This window comes from Corvus kubaryi, unplaced genomic scaffold (genome assembly GCF_017639235.1).
Source record: "Corvus kubaryi isolate FWS band 111438036 unplaced genomic scaffold, C.kubaryi_AGA036_p1.0 65015, whole genome shotgun sequence".
Taxonomy (NCBI): domain Eukaryota; kingdom Metazoa; phylum Chordata; class Aves; order Passeriformes; family Corvidae; genus Corvus; species Corvus kubaryi.
The window spans coordinates 60,766-81,449 of NW_024581694.1; the positions used below are offsets into that span (position 1 = coordinate 60,766).

The following is a 20,684-nucleotide window of genomic DNA, read 5'->3' on the forward strand; positions in this document are numbered from 1 at the left end:
TGCATGTCTAAATGTAAAACTGATGCCGGGAGCTGAAAATTGATCTGTAACATTAAACTCCAACCACAGAATGGGCATCACCATTTGTAAGGGAAGCAGATAGCTGGTATTAGCTCATCTGGGAAAGATGAGTAGCTGGACAGGGTCTGAAGAATTCCTGCAGATATGAAGCCCTTACCCTGAACTTTGTGGAAAATTGGTTCAAAACACAAATTTGCAGCAGATACTTATTTATGTAATGGGGCTGAGATGTAACCCTGAATCTAAATCCTTTTTTTGCTGGGCAGAGTTGGCATCTGGCTCTCCATTGATCCTGCAGGGCAGCCTGTCTACAGTTTACTAATCCTAGAAAGCAGACAGACATACTCTTAAGAAAAAGCCTTCCTTTTTTCCTTCTGTTTTCCTTTTTTTTTTTTTCTCTATCTCTCTTTCTCTTTCCCTCTTTCTCTTCTTTTCTTTTTTTTTTTTTTTTTAAGGGAAAATTTGTTGCAATAATACAAACCCATCATGCTCTCTCTGGTTACAGCTGAGTTGACGCTACATCAGCAGCAGAATATGTACAAATTAAACTGTAACAACGTACCAAGGAGAGGCACAGCAATATCACAAAAATTATCCACAGTACAATATAACTAATGTTGTGTGAAATGCATTCATTGGCCAAATGATGTCTAGGTGTAACTTAAGGAGTTATGCTGATGGAGATAATGGTTATAGAACAGAGATAAAGGAAGGAAAGGCGAGTGAAAGACAAAAGGTTGCAGCAAGGGCAGCCTGGCTGGGGAGGATGTTCAAGCAGGTGAGTTTGAACAGGAAAGCTGAGCTGCTCTGGAATGTAGAAGCATGTGAAAAGAACTCAGTGCCACCTTTCCTCCTCACATGTCTGGTGTGGAGGTGTGCTGCTGTTTCAGGCACACACACCCTGTGCTCCTTCTCATCTCCTTTTGTGTGGACTTCTTGCAGACATTTATCTAGAAACACAAGCTGTATATCTGTTAAATATTCTCTAGCCCTGTTGCTTATAGAAATGTCTGTGTTTTCACTTTCTAGATACAAAACAAAAAATCCAAAGAGGATTTTCTCAGTATGTCCAAAACCAAGAAATGAGCTCAAACATAGCCAGCAAGAGGATGGCTAGAGTAAACACGTGCACTCAGAAGTTGTCATCTCATTTCTTAATCTGAGAGTCTTTGTGAAATCGGTAAATGTTTTGCTTGAATAAGAAACTTGGCAATTGGTAAGTCAATGTGATTTTCCTCTTTGTTAAACATAGATTTAGAAAAAAGTATGTCCAGTGACCCATTGTGCCATCATGCTTATCCAGAGATGTTTATCTAGACATGAACATTCTGTTTTCAAAGGAACTTAGGGATTAGCCAAGTAAATCTTATTTTACATCTAAATTGCATTTTCCAAAACAGTTCAGGTGAGCTTCCGCCTCACTGAGTGTCTCTTAAAAACCTAAGTAATTCTTAAAATCAGAGAACTGGACAGCAAAGTGGACTTGCCTGAAATAAAATCAATCTCTGTGCAATGTGTTGCTGGAGTACAAGGCCTGGTCTCTGATGCAGTCACATCCTCTCAAATTACTAGAAAAATAGAGTATTTTCATGATATTCCTGACTATTTTTTACCTGGTTGGTTACAAAGAAAGAGCCTAGGCCAAAATCATGCAACAGTTGTTGTTCCTGACGCGTGGGAGCCATGTTAGGGGTTTTTTCTCATTATTGATATGCACAAGGATGGGAGGTAGACCCAGCCAAAAATGCTGGGATCCAACTATTTTCAAAGTCCTAAGATATCCAGAGTGGGGAGTTCATTTTGTCTACCAGGGAAGATAGGGGGTCCCCATGGATCATTTCAGCGGGAGGCAAAGCTCTCCACAGAGATGGGGTGTGCTGGACTGAGCATTTCTGTTCTGCTTCAAAGGCAGAGGAGGGAGGAGCAACGCAATAAAATCAGCGTTTTCAGCCCTAAATCTGACTTGGATCTGGGGGTTCTTTGTGAACCTTACAAAGCTTTTTCTCCAGCCAACCACCTCCACTCACTGCTGAGCACGTGCCAGGAATTCCCTAGCTGAGGAAGCTGCCAAAACCCAGGGAGCTGTGATAACTCTCTGCTATCACATCCATAAAGCCTCAGTCAAGGCTGCTCTTCCCCCAAGCGGGCAGGGGTATGGCATGGCCAAAGGGGAACATCCTCAGCCTCTAGCCTCTGTCATTTTGTTCCCTCTCTGTGCCACAGTTTTGTGTTTTTACAGGGCTATGATGGCTCTGTGCAGAGGAATTTCTGCAGTCCCTCTTCATTTGGGAAACAAACTTCAGCCATTTTCTCCGGGGGCAGGAAAGCACGCTTCTCCTTCACTCTGACAGGAGGGTGTGCAGTAACACAGCAAGCTCAACCTTGAGAAGGGGGAGAAGCACTCTGGGACCCGGACTGGTTTATATCTCAGCTGATTCTCCTCTTTCTGTCTTCCGTATCCCCTTAATAGCTTGACAGGAGAAATATAGGGAAGATACAGCCATCTGATTAACAGTGCCGGGGGCTGGGGATGGATGACAAGGAAAGGGAGCGCAGCGTGGCTACCAGCCAAGTTCCAGCAAGAAACAGAATATCTGGCTTCCTCTAATCTCTGGAGGAAAATTAAGTTACAAAAACCTTTAGTGGAAACTTTGCATACATTCAGCACCATTGCCATGCCTGACAGAAAAAAAAAAACCCTGATATATTATTTAGTTTATAGTTATAGAATTAAAGGCACAAGCTTTCCCACTAGGAATAAAGAAAAAAAATCCTCTTGAAAACTAAAGACAAAACCCTGTAAAACCTCTCAAATGTTTTGTGCTGTCAGAATTCTTGAGAAATTCTCCTTTTTGTGTTAATGGATGTTTGTGTGAAGATGTCTGAACACTTTCCCAATGAATTTTTTGCACTTGCATGTAGATCCCTTCTTGTTTTCTGAGCCATTTGCTCTGCCTCCTGCAGGAGCACTGAAGAAGAGGGGAAGGTGGAGGTGGGGAAAAGGCTCCGAATTGCCCTGGGCAGACACCACTGCCCCAGAAAAGGGCTTAGGCTTCTCAGGATTACACTGAGCCCAGGAGCCAAGGCCATCACTTTGCTGTTCATCAGAAATGTGTGTGTTACACACAGAGAGGAATTCCTCCCCCTCCTCCATGTCTGTCATCAATGTGTTGATGAAAAATAATGGAGTTTGATTTAAAAAAAATACCTTAGGTGTTAAGTGAGCTACAAGTTGGGACCTGTGCATATGAGAGAAAGGACTGATTAAAATGAAATAGCCTATTTATTGACATCTAAAGCAGTTGGAGTAACCATGATGAAAGTATTACTTACATGTTACTCAGTTTTATGAGAGGGGGAAAAAAAGAAGCTAGATTGGCTAGTTAGAACTTTTCTTCATTAAGTCTTACGGTATGTTGACATATGTACAAAGTGAGATTTTTTCATGTCAGAAACATGAACCAAGGGTCTGAACAGCCACTGCCTGGCTCAGAACCTTTCATTCCCCGGGCTGGCTGTGCTCTCCTCTTGCTGGCTGTCCAGGCTGGTGGGAATCTGGCTCTGTTTGCTCTGAGAGGAGAAAGCGCAGATGCATTCTGTACAATTTCCCTCCACCTTGTTGCAAGCAGCTTGCTCCCAACCTTCCTCATGGGATTCCTTCGCCAGCCTTGTCTGAAGGGAACGTTTTCCATGCAGAGGAACATAAGAGCTATGTTTACATGCCATTTCCCTTCTGAGAGCTTTATTTCTCTTCAGCCTCAGGGACCTCAACACCAGCCAAAACTCAATATGGGGCTGAAATTGTACACTGGCCGTCCCCAGCCCCGGGCAGCCCTGCCGCGGGACAGAGGGGTGTGTTTGTGTAAGTGTGCACGTGTGCGTGTGTGCACACAAAAACAGATGTGTGCTGTCCAGAATAAATGAGGCTATTCAGAGTGACACAAAATGGACAATTTATGGCCAGTTTTAGCAATTAGTCAGACCAAAGAAGTGAGGTGGGTCAGTATTAAAACCCTCACTGTTTTGTTTACTTTAAAAAAGCAACAGGGAGTTCCAGCTGATGAGCAAAGATACTGAGAAAGGGTAATTAAAGAGAAACAATCTTTGATGTTTGTCTTATTACAGTTTCTCTTCATTTTGTTGTGCTCCCCTTATATGGTCTTGAGAAACAGAGCTGCTGCTTTCTTTTAGGGAGGGCAGTGTGGGGGCGGCTGCATGGGCAATTCTGCTGCAGGAATTCACCACATGCTTCCTGCCAGGCTCTTGCACCTTGCAGTGAATTAAGGTCCTTCCTACAAAAGTGCTGGCACCTAGCAGAAATTCTAGGTATCAGCCTATAGGGCTGTCCACTTGTGTGACTATTTTTACTGTGCTAATGGGGGAAAAAGTTCCCCTGAAAAATATTGATAGCTCCTAAAATACTCCACCAGCCCAAGAGTAGCTTAAACTGTGTAAATTAAACCTTGAGCATGACCTGCTCCCCCACACTTCACCACCTCTGTTAGTATAAATACTCTGTTCCATTTGAATTAAGTATTTTGTCTTCTACTCAGGTCTCAGTTCTTCTGCTTCCAACACTTTATTCTGTGCCACAGTCATAAGATTACAGGTTTCACATGTGTTGTGTTACAAACTCTTGAGCAAGCCAAATCTTTGTGCTGTATGGAAGGTTTTTAAGTTCAGGTTGTACAGTAAGAAGATACGATTTGCAGGACTTTTTGTTTTTCCTGGTCCATGGGCAGCCTTTTCTGACTTTTGCATCATGAGTGCGCTCGGATGTGGTGAAGCTGGCTGCTGCTCATGGATGATCTTTCATTTGTGGGGATGACAGTGAGAGATGGAAAGTGCAGTGGAATGGTTGGGAGTTATTTAATCAAAGTCTTTCAATGAAGGAAAAGATATTTTAATATGTGGTTTGATTCACTGCAAATTTTTGGCAGTAGATGGGGCCCTTACTGTAATAAAATTCCATTGAGTTGGGAAGTCTCTTGGAGGTGGTGCCCAGATGCAGTATATTGGAGCTGACTCCTGGAACATCATCTCTGATGCAGCTCAGGCTGTTTGTTGTCTCTGTGTAACTGCTCACGAGAAAAAACCCAAGAGGTGGGAAAGGGGAAACAACGTTCCTACACCTCTGTGCCCCACCTTTTCACTGCACTCTGGCCTAATGCTTTCATTTACTGTCTTTCTTTCCAAAAAGCTGCAAACCCACAGGCTCCCTGATTCTGCTCTTGCTGACCACGCTCAGGACACCACATGAGATCAAGGGTGAGCAGGAAGGGGAACGCACCCCTGGAACAGGATGGGGCAGAACCAGAACCTCACCTTCTGCCACAATGCTGTGAATTCAACATTTCACCCAAGCAAACCCACATTTCCTGGCAGTGCTGGGGCTGGCCTGGAATCCAGACCTGGTCTGCTCAAGGTAGAGCCATTATCCTAAAGTGCTTTTATTGATCTGTTGACTTTCTGTCTCCCTCCTTCTCTTCCTCTCTTCACCCTGCCAGCCTCTTAAAGACTCATATCTTGTCTCATACAACCAAGGTATTTTAAGGGGTGAACAATGATTTTGAAGTCAGATTAGACAAACTATATCTGACCAGTAAAACCAGATATCCCCTGAATGATATCTGAAGAGGGATCTGTCTACATCTACAAATCAGTCCCTCTTTCTCTTCCCCTCTTATTTTTTCTCCCTCTGTGTATGTCCCACTGTTCTTCAAACAATCAATTTCAAGGGCTCATAGATCTCCTTTGTAGCAGCCTATCCCCCAAAGTGGCAATGCCATACTGTCATGCTTTATTTTCGGTTGGTTAAAGGGACCTACAGTAGTAAATCTATATCTGTGCTGTGATATCCTGCAGTATTAAAGGCTGAGATTTAAAGACAGGCCTGAAAGACTTAGTAGTTGATGCCTGTGGAAAGCCAAGAGGAGCTGTGTGCCTTACTGGAAATTTCAGGCACAACGTGTTAGAGTGTGATATATTACAGTGACCCGAGCTGCAAATCCTTCTGAGATGGAGATAAAGGGAGAAAGAATAATACTGGAGAAAATGTTAACAACACTGTGTGTTACCAAATACTAAGAAAGGGCTCAAAGTTGGTCTGTCTCTTTTTATTTCTTATTGTGGTATTCATAATTTCTCATGTTTGTGGAAAATTGCAATTCCTTCCTAACAACATTGCTCATTAACCAATTGCTTAAAGTATGGGCATGTAGTTAATGCTCTGAAAAATACACAGGTAAATACAGAACAGTTAAAAAGGGCTAAATTTGATTATAGAAGTGCATTAACTTTTTAAAAATGTGAAGTGCAATGTCTTTCATGGAGCTGAATACATCACTGTTCATGAATGCAGTATTTGAAAAATAAAGAAGTTATTGATAGTTTATAGTTGGGTAAGCCTAAATATGCATACATGCTTTATAATGCACTCTAATTTTTTAATGTTGAAGCAATATAAATAAAAGCATATTTGAGTAAAAACCAGAAATTCACATTGCACTCTTTTGTTAGGCTGGATAGTACCACCATGAAAATAGTGTGAGTGTTTTCACTGGGAAATATTAATGAGATTAAGGACAAAAACTTCTATAGTCACATCCCTTTCTCACTTCATTCATATCAGCATTAGTTTACTTTTTATGGAAATTCACGGAAAAGAAGATAAATTAATTTGCTCTAGTCAGTAGCTGCCTGTGCATTATTGAAACCCTCCTTTCAAGTGTAGCTACTGCTCTTGTAAGCCAGGACAGGAGCAGCTCTGCATGTTTCAGGTGAGCAGTTGTGCAGGACCTGTCACGGATCACGTCTGGTGCTTCAGTCAATAATCAATGTGGAGAGTTTGAAAGCAACCTGCTGGCTGAAATATGTTCATGTAAAGAGTTTATCTAAGAAATATGAATATAGTGAAATGTGGAGAGGAAAGAAAATTAAAACCTGTTTTCATATTACTGAGAAAATGAAAAAAAAGTTGGGAATAACCTTCTCTGACCATGGGATGGCCACTTATGGACATAAGGCAGTGAACCTTGATTGATTTTGGGATTTGTGTGATGAGAAGCAGTTCACAGTTCAGTGCATTGCAGATGCATTAGCCATTGTAATACTGTGTTAGTAACAGCAAACTTGCCTTTTGAAATCACAGGGAAAAGGGAATGGGAGTCCTGGGGGGAGAGAATTCCTTGGCAAGCACCCCTAAGTCATTTACCTTTTTGGAGAAACTACAGCAGGACCCCAACAACAGCCTGATGTGCACTGAGCTACAGCTCTGGACAGTGAACAGCAAATGCTTCATGTCCTGCATTGAGCTGGAGGTAAGAACCAGAGTTGACTTTCCTTCCCGACAATAGCTTGCATTGATGCTGCTGATGGTAGAAAACATAACTCACTGTAGTCTGAGCTAGGCACAAATCTGCATTTCCTTGTCCAATCTTACAGATTTTGAAGCAATATGTTTTTGAGGAGATATGTTTACCCAGTTCTATAGAAATCTTGATGAAAAAAGCATTGGCTCAGCCTGTGAGATGCTCCTAAATACTGCTGTAAGTAGACTGTGAAGTTTGTTTGTGTGTTTCAAAACCTAATTGCCCAGTGAAACTACCTGAGTAAATTGGTTTCAGGGCTAGAAAAGGCTCATAACCATGCTTGTTTGGTAAGAGATCATACAAAGATAAAGCTGATGCTCATTCTAAAAGGTAAATTTGTTTTTTTACAGAGCAAGGTGAATTTGCAGACTTTCCTCCTGGGAGATGCTATCAGGACAAGCTGTGAAGTTGGATGTCTGAAATGGAGCAAGAAGATTTTCTAAACACCAGTACAGAAGTAAGCACTCTAAGTAATTTGCAAGCTAGAGAAAATGAGCCAAAAATCACTTTTTGAGACAGAAATGAGCCTGAGCAGAATTATGTGAAACTCTGCCTCGTCTGACAGCAACACTGAGTACAGACGGGTGCATTTTGTGATGTGTCACTGCTGAGCATGAGCCTGTTGGGAGGCAGGAGCTCAGGCAGGTGAGCTGATCTGCTGGGGAAATCCTTTACCAACAGCAGTACTGTCCTTGTGGTCTCTGGGTTTTGCAGAAAAGAACTATGCATTAGAATATAGCATTTGCTATGTTGAATTACACAGGACTGGAGGCAGTCCCAGTGATGAGGATCATGAACTGGGAACTGCCTGGCCATTTCCAGTGAGTATCTGCCAGCCAGGGGAGCCAGGCAGCTGCACGCCTGGTCTGTGGGACGTCAGATAAAGCAAGAGGAAGCAGGAAGGGAAATATTCTCTGGTAAATCAGGGGGAGGAGAGAGGCAGAAGGAACCCCATGCACCTTTCAGCAGAACAGTTGTGAGCTGTTAGGTGCGAATCCCACAGAAGCCCGTTGTAATTAAGCATCCTACAAGATGGGGGGGGGGGGGGTGCAATAAGCTCATCAGCAGCATCTGCACTGACTCTCTGCCCCCCCTGGATACCCTTTGGAAATCTTCAGCGTGTTTTGTGTTTGTTTTGGAGCCAGAAACAAATGCTGGCAAATGCAAAGGTGTGAAATGTTGGCCAACCGATCCCAGTGTGCCCTACAGGGCACTGGAGGGAGGATTGCTCTAAATGGATGATGAGCACAGTTCAGAGACTGTTAAGTTAAAGCTTATTACCTTCATTAAGCGATGTGTGTAATGTGGTTTCGGCTTCTGATATGGTAAACCCAACGTTTTCCAAATGTTTTGTTGTCCTGTCTGTTATGCTTGGAGGGGAATTCAGTTTCTGTTTTGCACTGGGTCAAATTCAGTGTGGAGATAAGGTTCCTTAAGGGAGTTTAGAGTTTGGGATTGCCTCATGAAGGCAGAGGCTGTATGGGACAAGGTGCTCTGTCAGAACCAGGAGGGGTTTCCCTGGGAACGAGAGCGCTGGGGATAAAGTGCCAAGCCATGCTGGTGTCCCTGGCCATGGTCCCTGGAGCTCTGCATGGTAGGAGATCAGGCTGTGCTGCTCCCAGCAGTGTGTGAATGAAGAAAGATGGCTCAGGTTTAGCTTTCCAAGGATGAGGAGCACTGAGGTGGGGTGGAGCAGGATCAGGAAGCAGTTTAGACTCGCCAGGTACCATTAGCTTGAGCTCAGGACTGACCCTGCAGGACTGGGCTGGTTTGCACAAGAAGACTTGAGTGTCTCTGCCATGTGCTCCTCATCATTTCTATTATCTGTGTCTTTCTTTTATCTGGGGTACCACAGCTCCTTCCAATGATGGAGCATTGGCTCTCCAGTCAGCTTTAATCTCCAGCTGTCTTGGGAGGGGTCAGGTCGGGAGAGATTTGAGGTCCTCAGCCCTGAAGTGAAGCCCTCCCTGTTTCTGACAGGCCTGCAATTGAAACCAGCTGATCCCAAGTCCTTTTCAAACATTTCCATTTCAAAACACTGAAGTTTTATGTCTTTCTAGTAAATTTTTTCTTGAGCCTCATAAATCTCATAAAGTTCTTGAACAGCTAGTAAATTTGGCCATTCAGATACACGTTTTCCAGTAAAGAGGATAATGGTTGCTGTTCCTGATGGCACCTCCCCACCCTTTCAGCTGTAGGAATTCACCTCTTGCCTGTGGGCTGCTTGAACACAGCTTGGGCCATGCTAAGGAAAGCAACACGTGCAGGTCCCGTCTGCAGGAAGAATCAGGGCATTGCTGGGCCCCTGCTAGCGTGGCCAGTGCCCCTACCCGTGAGCTGGGCAAAGTCATTTGTTCTCCTCACATCTCACATCAGAAGAAATAGGTTGATGTTCCCCTGCTCAGGGGGTTGGGAATCTTGCTCTGTTCAGGCTGGACAGAAAACGTTCCAGCCAAGTCTCTTAGGCTTGGATTTCCAGGTGGGCTTGAAAGGCCATGAGTCCAAGGACAACATAAACCCAGCAGTGCTCAGACTTCTTTTGGAAACACCAGACAAAAGTACTGAAGTTATTTAGAAAAACATGCTAGAGAAATAGAAAATTGCAAGCATATTTTCCCCTTTATTTGTTGTCTCCCAAATTCAAACAAGCTTATTTCCTTTCCTGCAATGCTGCTTTTGATAATCCTGTGCCAAAGGCACTGAATCTGTTCTTATTGCTGTCAATAGCAAGATGCCTGTTGCTTTTAATGGTTCAGCTATTAAAACACAACATCCCAGTTGTCTGGCTGTGAGCAATCCCAAGCTATCGCAGTGACAATATGGAACCTTTTTCCTCTCTGAATGTTTCTCTGCAAAGTTTGACCATTTTGGCTGGGGTAAAACATGTGTCTATCTGGGATTCTTTCCAAGGATGAGATTTTGACAGCTGTGCTCATGTTGGCAAAAATCCTGACATCTTGTGCTTCATTGAAATAGCAGATTCTTAGTGGAGAGGGGTGGGAATCCGATTTCATAGATGAACACTTATGAATTGAAGACTGTGAGCCTGGCTGAGCTCTTTTCACTTGGGGGAAAAGGTTGAACCCATCCTTTGGGAACAGGGTGGAGCCTGCCTTTCTTCCCGTCCCCACCTGTGGGCACAGATGGCTGATGGGCAGTGGGGTGGATGGAGCTCTCTGTGCCGCTGCCAGCTTTGTGCAGCAGTGTGGGACATGCCTTGGACTGCACCCACGGAAGGGGGAGTCAGCCTGCTTGCAGTCCATGCCTAATGATTTTCATTTACATATTGGATGTTTTGGGCACGGCTGGTGGGTGGTGTTGGTGCGCTTTCAATGAAAATCCACCTTTGCAAGCCTGGTCAAATCTTGGCATCATATTTCTGCCAGAGAGCTCGTGAAAAAGAAAGCCTTACTATCCTCTGAAATAACCTGTTTTGGGGGTTTTTATTATCACTATTGTGATAAAGTTGATTGAGTGGTTTTTGTTTGTTTTTTTCACTGGAATCTCCATCTTGAACTGGAGAAATATTTCCCACAAATGCTGTAATTATTCAAAGCTGATATATTTCTGCAGAAACCTTCAATCTGATGAACTGTCAGTTTTCTGATGAAGAATCACTTATTTGGACACTAGAACTCCTATTATGTCGACAAATAGGGAATGGTGGCACAGAAAATTGTGTCATGAGGTCAACCAGGAATTCCACTTAAGAGCCAAGGATAAACTGGAATGGGTCTGGTGAAACGTCATCAAAATTTTTTCAGAAGGTATTTTGTAAATATTATATTTATTTCAAACTTTCCAGTGGCCAGACAGTTCCTTTATATTTTACCAAGAAAAATAAATTCAAGAAACAAGTCACAAGGTTTTAAAACCACGTCAACAATTATTTTCCATGCCTGGTATTTCACTGGAAATCAAGGAAAAATATTTTTTAAAACACAAACAAGATAGTAGTCAAACAACAAAACCCCAAACAAAACATGCCTCCTGTTGAAAACAATTCAAGCAGTTTTGCTCAGGAAAGATTGTAGCTTAGGGTTAGACACACAGTCAGACATTCCTGCTTGCATCCATGGCAAATGTGAGGTCCTTTATGTAACTTTTAAAGGAAAAGCAGCTAATCTGTCTCAAATTCATCCTTGCTGTGCATTAAGTGATGTATACGCATATTTATCGTCCATCAGAAAGCACTTGGCTGCCTTTTCATGTGTTTAATCCCTCAAGCCTTGTTTTAAGGATTTGGGAGGCTGCTGAAGGACAAATGAGTCAGATTTGAAATGGTAGAATTTGGGACAGTGGTCCCAGAAGAAGGAAACGCGGATGTTTGGGGTGACTGCACGTGGCTGTGATGGCAGGCAGGTGAGCTGAAGGTGAGCTCTGAGCATGGATTATTTGTCTTTGCACAGCCTGGCCTTGTCAGCTGAGTGGCCAAAAAAGTGATCAGCAGCTACAAAATTAAATGGGAAAAGCTGTACCTCCTCTACTTTGCTTATGGGGGATGGGGTTGAGGAGGAGAGCAAAGGATGCAGTTATTGTGTGGGAGGCTTGGTCAGGGGGGACTGACCGATGGCCTTAGAGGCCCTTTCAAAGCCATGCCTTAATGACAAGCTCTTCCCTTCCTCTCCCACTTGTTTTTTTGAAAACTAGGGCAAATATTAACACATCTGTGAGCGTTGGGCTGCTGTGTTGGAGTGCTTCTAACCCGTGCTAGTTTGATTAAAACTAACATCACCGTTTCCACACTGAGAAATTCCAGTGTCGTGTCTACCATAAATTAAACTCAAATTCCAACTTTGTCTTCTAGTTCTGCAGCAGAGCTGTTTACTCTGGAATAGCATAAGGCAGATGTCTTCATCTTTGCTGATTCTTAACAGGTCACAGGCATTGACTTTAAATAGCTAAAAGCCTTTAAAATAATTTTAAAACAGGCTTCCCCCTCTCCTACAGACCTTAACCTTTCGTTGGCCTTAACTAGAAACACCCAGGATAACATGATCCTAAAACAGACCATATAAACCAAGGAGTAGCTTTAAATATATAACGTGATCATTACCTGAAACCAGCAAAGAGGTTGGAATAATTATTGCTTATGTTTACACTTCTGCATCTCAGTAGGTTGTGTTCAATCCTTTAATGATGATGATGAAAACATACTGCAAACACATAGTAATTAAAGAGAGCACTTAACCGTGATTCTGAAAGCACAGAGGCAGCTTTGAAGTGGAACTGGACACGGTGTCTGTTGCCAAAACGTTGCAAGAGTTGGAGCACCAGGTAGCTGGTAATTGCAGGTACCACACCATGTCTGTTTTGGCACCTGCAACATCCGCCTCCAGCACCAACTTCAGAATTGCTTCTTGTACATCAGTGAGACTCCTGCAGCCTCAGAAAGAGCTGATTGATGGTGGCTGAGGGATCAGACAAATACTCTTTTTAATTTATGTAAAGCCAACGTTGAATTTGGGCTTGTTTCTCCGTGGGGGACTTTTTGAGGGTGAGGCAATGTTTAGGAAAAGGGCAGGAGGAGGAAATTTGGGGTGACAGCCGAGTGGGCACTGGTTCAGGCACTTTGCCCTGCCAAGGCTACACTGTGGGTACTGACATGAAAGGGAGTTCTCAAGCCACAAGCTCCAAACCTTGTGTTTTAGGAGTGTTTCTGTGGGTGAGGGAGAGGGGCATGTATTGCGGAATGGATTCCTTTGTTTGTTTTCCCCATTTAAAACAACAAAAATACTCTTATTATAATAACTGCAGAAGGATGAGTGATGAGGCTTGTGCTGTAAAATCATGTTTGCTGGAGAAGTTGTCCTGTTTTCCATTGCTTAATTTCATCTGAAAAGGAAGGGCATAGAGGCTGGGGAGAACACAACTGCTTTCCTGGAAGTACTTTTCCAAGCACTAGATATGGGCTTTCCCAGGAGGGAGCAGTTTATTACTATGTAAGGAGAGCAGAGTTCAGAACAGGTCCTAATGTTTCTTTGGGGCTTAAAGGGATTCACTTTTGGTCATTGTCCCTTAATTTTATGCTCCATATCTCTTGGTAATTTTCCCTGAAAACCTGAATTCAGTTTCTGCTCCTGTGCTGGTGCCACAGAGACCACCTGCTTACACCATGAGAGTCCCACTTCTGTGGTGTTCCTGTCCCCCAACAATGTCCCCTTGAAGAAAAACAGCTATCAGCTAACACTCTACATGCCTCAGACAAGACTTTTCCACCTAGATCTCTCAGGCAACATGGACAGTATTATGATCCTGCCTGTCACTCAGACCCATGGATGTTATCTTTCACTCCTGTCTCTAGGTTCATGCCTCCAGGCAGCATCGAACTCTGGCCACTTGTTTCTTTGTCGTCTCTCTAATATTTTGCCATTTCTGTCCCCTCTCCTGGCTCACATGCTTGCCCAGGCTGTCATTACCGTGCTCCCCAATCACTGTTACAACATTGCTAATTCTGGCCCTGGCAAATGCCAATCTCACCCTGTTCATGCATGTTCTTTATGCTTCAAAATAATCACTTGCCTTGCCTACCCCTCTTGCTTCATCTCTCTTGCAAGTGTCTGCACTTGGTCATATCAAACATAGTCTATTTGGTTTTTTCCCCCCCAAAAGGGGACCTTTTTCTACCCAATACATTATTTTTGTTTTGTGGTTAAGGTGCCAGTTTCGGCCTCTGATCAACCCATTGTGCCACCCTGTGTTCCCCAGCTGTTAAAATCAGAAAGCACCCTCGCGTTTCCCTGTGCCGTTCAGGCAGCTGCACCACGCTCTTCCCAGTTTCTCTTCAAAACCTCTTTTTCTTAGATTGCTGTAAACCCTTCAGAGCAGTGGGGCTGTTGGTGTGCTGAGCTCTCTGTGTGAGCAGAGTTGGTTTCCATGGACTCCCCTGGTCTGCAACATCAGTTGCTGGGTTTTGGCTCGGTGTGAAGGCCCTCTGGTTCAGAACCCTCTGTTTGTGCTGGCTTTGCATGGTGTCTGTCACTGTGGGTTACTGCCCCACAAAGGGAATCCACAGGTGCTGCGGTAATATGAAATAATAATAATTTAAAGAGCAAGTATTAATAGCACCGTGTTTGTTGTTGCCCCTGCAGCACTGAGCAAGCACTGGTCCTGGAGGAAGTTGGTGGGTTTTACTCTCTTCGGAAAAAATGTGGTGGAGAGCATTCCCATCCCTACTCCACACCTCTTCCACTGGCCCTTTTCATTGCTCCATCAACCACTGAAATGGAGGGAAAGGCTTAAAAAGCAAGGTGGTAAGTGGTAGGACCAGCATTCTGCAATTCCACTTCTGGGTCTTCTGTCCACTCTGTTCAGAAATCATTGCTGGGGATTTTCAGAAAGTGGGTTGGGGTTTGTTTGTGAGACAAGACAGGGGAATGTCATTGGTCAACATCAATTCCACCCATTTTTCTTGTTGGATGTTCCTTGGAGAAGCCTGACCTTTTATGTGGAGTGCCCAGTGCCCTGGGCTGTGTGGCACAGGAACAAATACACACAGGTGGGGCTTTGCAGCACCCTCTGCAGCTGCATTCCCGCTCCGAATCTCCTGAAACTGCCAGCCACGTGAAACCAGAACAAACAATGGGCTTAAATCCATTTTCCGCATAAGAGTTTTGCCTGTGGAAAAAAAAGAAAAAAATCAGATGCCAAAATATCAGGCTGCAAATCCCAACTGCCAAGCAGTTCTTCTTCCTGTGAGAAGGAAGAACTCTGGTGAAAACCAAAAAAAAAAAATTAATAATCCAGCCCTGTGTCGGGAACAAAGGTCGCTGCCTCTGCAGCAGCCAAGTGCGTAGCCCAAGGCCAGTGAACATCTTGAGCCTTCTCCCGTGGCTTTGGGACCTTTTACAAAAGCTGGGCATTTTTCCAGCACTGAGCCGTAGGAAGGACAGTTGACCCACGTTGCACTTGGGGCATCTCAGCCTTTTTTCAGTTTCACATAAGGCTTTGTCTAGGTTTATTTTATTTAATGGGCTTTGCTTTTTTTTTTTTCTTCTGGTTATACTGTCACAGGAAATTCTCACTGTTCTATTACCTTCTTCCTGTTGGAACTAGCCTTAAAATAAAATGAATAAATAAATACATATGCATACATATAAAAATATGCAGACAGGAAAGCTATTCAGATCTGCAGAGGCCTTGATAATGCTGCTGATGAGGTTGCCAGCTTTCCCCCTGTCTGAGCTGAACAATTCCCCACCACCTCCCCAACCCCTGGGAACTTAAGGGGAGGTAGTTGTGAAGTTTCTAATTCTGACTACAGGTATCTGGTTTGAAAGACAGCACATACCATGCTGTAACCTCATTTAGGAAAAGGGTAATTAAATAAAAATACAGATGTGTTACAGTCACAGTTCCTGAACAACTGAAATGCCCATTACTTTTTAAAAAGTAAGGGATAAATCTCTCTAGAGGAGCACTATCCTCTCATCAGGTGTAATATTATTCAGTATTAGTACTTTAAATAAGAAAAAGGGTTTTGCATGTTAACATCTGCTCTTAACCATCTCTTTACAGCAGGAACATTGTGTTTGAAAACAAACAAGATAGGAATGTCTAAACTCCCCTCCTTCTTCTGCTCTGCGTATCCAAATATTCATGCCAGTGTTTACTTGTTGCACGTTCTGCTCCATCATTTCAAGTTTTTAAGGTGCTGTAGATTATCAAAACCAGAGGAGTTATTAGACCTGCTCAGCTTTGTCATAACAAATCGGATAGTCACTGATCCTGCCCTTTTGAATCACTAGCTTGAGAAGTGTAAATACCTGTCTATATTCTGGATAAATTGCTTGAAAAGATTATTTTGAAAAAGATTAGGCAGTTTTAAGATGGACTGTTCCCTGCTCAGTAGTAATGATGATTGTAGTAATGATAACAATAACCTAACTACAGAATTCATCTGGTCTCAATCCAATAAAATATTTAACCCCAAGCTTAACTTTCTAAGCGTGCATGCATCCCTGCAGCAGAGCTGAGCACATGTTGCAGCTCTTTGCTCTATTGCTGCTTAATTCCAGCATGTGCCGCTCCTGTTGTTTGTTTGAGTCGGGCTGTTCCTGGGTTTGACCCTGGAATAAACCTTTGGGATTAGCAAATACTGAAGAATTGCTAATATATTAATTATCCAGCATAATTCAGGGGGTTGCAACAACAGCGGAGTTGTCTTACTGCCCTGATTGTTTACTGCATATTTTACAAGGTTGTTGGTCTCTCCTTCCCCCTGTTTAACCCCCTTTTCTCTTGTGCTACCCGAGGGAAGGAGATTCACAGCTGTGAGTGGACACTTGGCCTTGGAAGAGGAGTATGGAGGTGCCAAGCCTGGTGGCATTACTGTGAATCTTACTGTGAACCTTTTCAGAAATGCAGGGGGTTTTCCTAAAGCCTGAGCAGTTTTAATTGTGCTATTTCTTTGAACTCTCACTTTTATTATACTAAAAATATACCCCAGCACATTGCTTCTCTAGAGAGGTGCAAACCCACACATTTCTAGTCTTCATGGTGTGGTGGAAGAGCTTAAGACATGACGTGGTTATTATGTTCTGGGCTCCAAAATTGAAAAGCACATAAAAAAATCTGTATATCTTAATAATTTTTCAGGATTTTCAAGCCAATTTCGAGATGTTCTGAGACTCGACAGGTTTTGAGCACTTAGTGTAATTCCTTGAGCCCCTGAAGTCTAGCTTATGGAATCAGATTTCTACAGAACTTCACAGAAAATTCATCCTTCCTTGCTGTGCTGAGCATTATAGATACACCACATGAGAAAGGGTCAGGGCTTCAAAGTCTTTACCATTAAAATGATTGTGAAAGAGTAGGAACCATGACTGCAACAGGTTTTATCACCTCCGACCCCCTAAAGCAGCACCCAGCTCCTGGTGTTGCACAACTCAGAGGTGCTGCCAGTCTGAGTTTTAGGCTGCTGGGGGATTTCTCTGGGCTTGGTCCTTCCACCCATCTGTATTTGCAGCCATTTGAGAGCAGCAGTGGGCAGGAGGGAGCAGAGATCCCCAGCAGGCCCCTGAGAGTAGTGGCTTTCCAACTGGGCTCCTTGGGTTATTCTTAAACGCCTACAAAATACATGAGAATCCTGTCATTGTCCCAACTGGGCTTTGAATCAGGGGCTCTTAAACAGAGGATGTGCCATTCTTCTTTTGTTCCACACTCCCATAATGCTCTGAAAAGAAAAGAAAGGGAAAACAATGCTAAGTAAAAATCAAACCTGAAACGTGCCTTCAGCTTTACCCCAGCAGCCAGAGGTGGAAGGGATGGTTAGCCAAAATTAGAGTCTCCTAGGCTTTGGGATTTCTCGCTGTGAGTTATGGCTGCATGTCAGTAGCAGTAAGTAAAGCAAAATGCAGTAGCTAGACTGGTGTTCTGTTCAATTGCCCGGGGCCCCAACTGAAATTTAATAAGTAAATGTAAGATTTTAGTATTTTGGAATGGAAACTTTATGGTAACTTTTTCCTGCAGCCCCTGTTTAAGTGATGTATCACATGTACAGTTTGCGCAGTGCAGCACCTTGGAGCTGAATCCAGCTCTGCTGTTGTGCTGCCCCTCTCCCAAGCTGCAGCCAGGTAAATCTTCAGGTCACAGAGCAAGCTGGTACTGAATACAGTTACGGCTGGGTTATCTTCCCTGCAGCTCCATCCACATGGACTAGGATGAGAATCCTAATGGCTGTGGCAGGTGGGACAATCTCTACTGATGATTTTTTTGAAGTCAGGGGTTATCAAGTCATGTTCAGGGTTGGCTTCTGGAGCGTAGATACTTTGGGTCATTGTTCAGATTTGAAAACACAAAGCTCTTCTTTGGGATTCTCTGGTTTTTGTGATTTTTTTTTTAATTATTATTTTTTGAGACACAAATTTTTATTACTCATGTTCAACCACTAGTGAGGATGGAGAACCCTCTCATGGGAAAACAAGAAAAGTTCCATATTTTAAATATCCGTCACTTCTGTTTCCTGCTCAGGAATGGGTGAGGAGTGCATGCTCTCCTCTGCTGCCAGGTTCTGTTTTGCTGTATCTGTTACTTTACAGTTTCTTCATTATGATGGCTCACAGAGACTTGTCAGCTGTTCCTCATCTCTCTCCAAGCATGAAAATCTAGTCTTGAGGGGTGTGTTTAGAATCAGATCGTATCAGGAGCTGTTGGCAGGAATGCACTGAGATGGCAAAGGGAGCTTTACCCTTTTCCCAGCTCCCTGCTACTGTTTCCCATTAGCACCAGCTGGCACAGCCCATTTGTCAGGGATTTTCTGTGTGTTACTCAATACCTCCGATATCCATGGCTGTCCTTAGGAGACGAGGAGGCTGAACAACTCTCAAGAACTGGTGAATTCAGTCTAACCAGATAAAAAATAAAGGATCTTCTTTATCTTTCACAATTGACTATCCCAACTTTATCCTTCCAGCGTGTGCAGATGATGTGCAAAGGTCCAAAAAAATATGGAGACCTCTCTCTAGGGAAGCACATCAAAACTAGCCATGAGCTTTGTGCTCCTTGGGTAGCTCTTGCTTGCTTTTCCTGGGGTAGGGCCCGAGTTGAGGCTGTTTCACTCTCCTTACACAGCCACTGAGGACAGAAGTTAACACAAACTCTTTCGAAAACCATGTTTCTGTTTCAGCAAAGTCTTTCAAGTTCAGTCACTGAAACGTCCCCCACAATAATAAACCCCTGTTCATTCCTTTTGCCTTCTCACGTGTGTGTTTATTTCTGTTTGCTCCTTTCCTTCTCGCAGATGGCAGATAAATCTTGTCAGTGCTTTTTTGGCTTTGCAGCCTTTTCTCAATCATCTTTCCTTTTGTATCTCCAGCAATGTGCAAATCTGGTGGTTTGCTATTTCTGCTAAGCGTATTTCTTTTCCATGCAGTCTCATTGTCTCAGTCTTGTGCTTTTTTGCTGGGTGAAAGAAGAGACAAATTTCCAGTAGGCAAAAAATAAACCAGCCCCAGCTCATGAAAAAAAAATGAACCCTTTTTAATCACTGCTATAAAATGTAATGGTTTGATGTGAGTTCCTTGTCAAGGTTGGAAGACTGACCAATAGGTCCTCGAGAAGCATCTTTTGATCTGTCTCCTGGATCAATTGGAATTTTATTGCACATGAGGAGAACAATACTGCATGAGCCCTTGAAATGGAGTGAGCACAGATGACATTTTTATTCATTCTCAGCCAGATTGCCTGGTATTGTGTCCCTTCTGTGAAAAATGACACTCTGGCACCAGGCCACTGACTGCAAAGCATCTTGGCATGGGCCTCCTGTTTGTCTCAGCCTGAGCTGAGCATCACCAGAGATGCCAGACTGCTGGCCACAAGCTGAGGGTGTTAAATCACCATCTTTATCAGCATCTTGCTGCCATTTTTGGTGGGAAATACTTGAGGGAGGAGAGGTAGTTCCTGACTAGGTATCTGGTGGCATCAGCAATGGTAGCTGGCTCTCCCCTTGGGACGAGCAGCAGCTCTCCTGGCTGGCAGTGATCGGCACATTTGTCACAGCCCTGCCAACCCTAAACAAATTAGTGCTCAGAGCTTCTGAGTCTGGGCTTCCCATCTCCTTTTCCTTTCCTTGTGTCTCAAGTGGAATGTTTGAAAGCCATCAAGTGATTAGGAAGACAAATCTGATTGACTTCCAGTGTCATCTGAGCTGTCATAGTTGCTGCAACATAGCCAAAACCTCATGGATTTCCCTCAGACTTTTCAGAGGCCAATCCCTCAGTTTGTCTGACTGGGACCTGTCGTGGAATGTCTGGGGACAGGTGACACTGAGCTGTGGGTTCTATTGTAGCAGGACACTTGGCCATCAAAACTTGGTGTATTAGAGGAATTCCCACTATTATAGAATAGTCCATATCATAAATCATTTCTTCAGTGTCCCTATTGGGGATTTCTGCCTTCTGAGAAAGGAGAAAGTGGAGGAAGATTTTCTTCTTCCAAGCACAACAGTTTAACCCACCTGGACACACATTCCTGAGTAACCTGCTCCAGGTGAGCCTGCCTTGGCACAGGGGTTGGGCTGGCTGATCTCCAGAGGACCCTTCCAACCCTAACAATTCTGTGATTCTGTGAACTATTAATTTTGTAGGGTGCCCAGATTTTTATTCAATTTAAATGTTTTTTGTTCCATCCAAGTAGGACTGCGGTAAGGTGTGCAACAGCCACCACTGTGTGCTAGGAGACACTGGACTGGAATCTGGATGTGAATTTGTCCTGCCTGCTGGAACCAGGCTCCCTCTGTGCCTACTGCTGTGAAATAGGTATTTCCCTAACTAAATAGTTGCATTTTTGTGAAGG

At 43.6% G+C, this 20,684-nt stretch overlaps 1 long non-coding RNA gene across 7 annotated transcripts in view; it reads left to right on the plus strand.

The window, feature by feature from the left end:
• Positions 1-20,684, plus strand: part of LOC121672860 — a 71,836-nt gene that overhangs the window by 46,023 nt on the left and 5,129 nt on the right. For 5 of the 7 annotated variants that reach the window (XR_006019019.1, XR_006019018.1, XR_006019015.1 and 2 more), the window contains 7 exons: positions 1,051-1,237; positions 5,222-5,446; positions 7,172-7,340; positions 7,465-7,568; positions 7,742-7,848; positions 14,483-14,644; positions 20,526-20,647. This is a non-coding gene — a long non-coding RNA (uncharacterized LOC121672860). Of the gene's footprint in view, positions 1-1,050; positions 1,238-5,221; positions 5,447-7,171; positions 7,341-7,464; positions 7,569-7,741; positions 7,849-10,964; positions 11,855-14,482; positions 14,645-20,522; positions 20,648-20,684 lie in introns of those variants that run through there. The other 2 variants (XR_006019017.1, XR_006019021.1) reach the window with 2 other exon arrangements.